General features: G+C 57.3%; 1 pseudogene; it reads left to right on the top strand.

The window, feature by feature from the left end:
- The first annotated feature begins 204 nt into the window (after positions 1 to 204).
- Positions 205 to 2,061, top strand: LOC119339154 (annotated as a pseudogene).
- Positions 2,062 to 3,336: the final 1,275 nt, after the last annotated feature.

Below are 3,336 nucleotides of genomic sequence, written 5' to 3'. Positions count from 1 at the left end.
TGTTTCCGCGCCGGTTACGCACCTTAATTTCCGGACTAATTCCGTTAATCATTCTCCATATCTACAATGAGTAACCCTATATATACGCCGATTTCATCATCCAACAAACTAACAACCAGAGAAGAAACCGGCCCCTGGCATAGCACTTAGCCCCCATCTACGTGCATCAGATCCAAAGCTTCCTCTGCTGGCTGCTGCATCTGCATGGCGGACACGGGCGATGCCGACTTGTGTGCCATTTGCCTCGGCGGCATGGTCCGCGGCCAGGCCAGCTTCACGGCGGAGTGCTCCCACGCCTTCCACCTCAGCTGCATCTCCGCCAGCGTCGCCCACGGGAACCACACCTACCCGCTCTGCAAGGCGCCCTGGACCGTCCTGCCGGCCGTGAACGCCCCCGCCCAGGCAGTGGCACCACCGTCGCCGTCGCCGTCGTCATCGTCCCAACAGGTGCCCCACACTTACGATGACGACGAGCCGACCGTCGGGGCGCAGACCGCGGCGGCGACCGATGGCGGTGCGGTGGTCCTCAGGACGCACTGCGAGTGCCCGGCCGTCGCGAGGACCGCAGTCCGCGAAAACTTCGCGGTGCTCGTGCACGCCAGGGCGCCATCTTCGGCCGCCTCCGAGGCGGCGCGCGCGCCGCTGGACCTCGTGACGGTGCTCGACGTCAGCGGCAGCATGACCGGCCGCAAGCTGGCGCTGCTGAAGCAGGCCATGGGGTTCGTCATCGACAACCTTGGATCCGCCGACCGCCTCTCCGTGGTGTGCTTCTCCAGCAGCGCGAGCCGCCTGATCCGCCTCGTGCGCATGTCTGACGCGGGGAAGGCTGCGGCGAAGCGCGCCGTGGAATCACTCGCCGCAAACGGCGGCACCAACATCGGCGAGGGGCTCCGCGTGGCCGCCCAGGTGCTCGGCGACCGCCAGCACATGAACGCCGTCGCCAGCATCATGCTTCTCTCCGACGGGTAGGACACGTTCACCGCGCCAAGAAGACACCACAGTGGTGCCAGTACCCCCGACTACATCAGCCTCGTGCCATCTTCGCTCACGTACACGGGCGCCGGAGCCCGGCCACCGGCTGTTCATGCCTTTGGCTTCGGCACCGACCACGACGCAGCGGCGATGCACACCATCGCGGAGGCGACCGGCGGCACATTTTCCTTCATTGAGAACGAGGCGGTCGTCCAGGACTCGTTCGCGCAGTGCATCGGCAGGCTCCTCACGGTCACCGTCCAGGAGTTGCGCGTCGCGGTGACGTGCTTGCATCCCGGCGTGCTCGTCCGGGCTGTCAAGTCCGGACGCTACGACAACCGGGTGGACGCCGGCGGGCGTTCTGCCTCGGTCGACGTCGGCGAGCTCTATGCCGACGAGGAGAGGCGCTTCCTCATATTCCTGGACGTGCCAGCAGCCGAGGATGTCGATGACGTCACTGGGCTGGTCAAAGCGAGCTGCAGTTACCGAGATGCTGCTACAGGGCAGGCGGCCGACGTCGCTGGAGATGACGCCGTTGTCCAGAGGCCGGTTGAGGTGACCGACGTGCAGCCGTCCATGGAGGTCGAGCGTGAGCGCGTCCGCGTGGAGGCAACCGAAGACATGGCGGCGGCGCGGGAGGCGGCCGATCGCGGGCAACACGCCGAGGGCGCACGGATACTGCGAGGCCGGCTGGAGGCCGTGGAGCGTTCGGCGCCAGGGATGGCCGGCGACCCCATGTGCAAGGAGCTAGAGGACGAGCTGCGCATTCTTATCGCCAGCGTGGAAGACCGGCGGGAGTACGAGACGACGGGGCGCGCGTGCTTCCTGTCCGGCATGAGCTCGCATGGGCAGCAGCGCGCGGCGACGAGGCAGCTGCAGACTGGATGCGCCCCCAGGATGCGGCTGCAGACCTTATGCGCCCGCATGCCGACAGCTTACGTGACTCCGGCAATGGAGAAGATGGTGAAGAAGTCACGCGAGCAGCGGCAGACGACGACGGCGGCGGGGGTGGCGGCGCCGCCGAACAGGAAGCGTGTCAAAGGGCAGCAGCTAGACGTCGTAAGTGAGGAAACGTCAGAAGAAGCGTAAAAAAACTAAATTGGTACTGCCGTATGCAAAATGGTGAACCATGTTGATTACTTTACTAGCAGTACTACTATAAGATTGCTTGCAACCCTGGTCTAGAAATGTGCAATCAAGCAACTGTGTGTTAATTCAATGCCTAAAGTGTTGCACTTTTTTTTTTTTTGCAAACTCAATGTGACAAATTGCAACTTGGTCAAAATATAAATAAAAAGTTCCAAATCTTGGTGACTTGATAACAGTAAACTTGTTTTGTTAAATAGATAAAAGGTTTGCACAGGGCACTACACATGTGATACAAAGTTGTACTCCCTCCTATACAAAGTTGTACAAAGTTGCACAGATCCAAACTTGATTGATCACGGCCTCTATACAATATAAATTGAAAATTATATAGAGGTTGCGGCAATTAACTCGGATTAGGGTGAGTACTAGACTACATCAAGCACATACTAGAACATCTATATCATCAATATAAAAAGACCCAGAGGGACAGATTCAGTTGATCTCGGCCATCAAACTAAGTCAATCCAACGATCTAGACTACTTCAATGGCGAGCGTTCGACGTGTTTAACGTACAATTAATATCATACTAAATATTGCACTAATCACATAATTAACACACAAATAATAGCATACCTAATATCCGTGTGCAATTAATATATTACCTAAATATTAACGTGCATTGCACGGTCCTTGGAACTTCTCGGCCACAATTTGGTCCATTCTGGTCCATGTCCTGCTCATGTGGTTCACCCAATCCCCAACCTTCCCTTTCCTAAAAAACGAAGAGGGATCAACAACGAGCTAGCCTCCTGCAACCTCAACACGACTTGTCCGATTGGCAGGGGTGTTGCTAAGTGATGTGAAGCCGCATAAATCCGCAACTTGCTCCACGAGCCCGCCTCTTTCCTCCTCTTATGTCAACGGGACACCAAGGAAGCATGTAGCTTCCTAATAACCTTGGGTGTGTCGGATACAAGCTCCTCATACCTAAGAACATGACCTCCCGTGGCCTTGCCAAGCTTTCTTTCCAGTACTCAAGATAGCGATCCCAGAAAGGACCGTAAGACGAACACCCCTCGCAGAAGATCGAGAATGCTTCATCCATGCTTACGGACGTACCTTGGTTCACCTTCTTCTCGAAGTGCCACCTTGAGACGGAAGGCATCTTTGGGCTCCCAGCAAAGGCACACAATCCGGCAGCCGAGGGTGGACACTGTGGGTGGGAGTAGGGAGAGCGGCAGGTGCACGGTGAGGGTAGCTTCTCAACGTCGTCG

The sequence above is a fragment of the Triticum dicoccoides genome, chromosome 7B (genome assembly GCF_002162155.2).
Source record: "Triticum dicoccoides isolate Atlit2015 ecotype Zavitan chromosome 7B, WEW_v2.0, whole genome shotgun sequence".
Lineage (NCBI taxonomy): Eukaryota > Viridiplantae > Streptophyta > Magnoliopsida > Poales > Poaceae > Triticum > Triticum dicoccoides.
The sequence above is the reverse complement of the archived record's forward strand: the minus strand, read 5'-3'. Positions and strand labels throughout refer to the sequence as shown.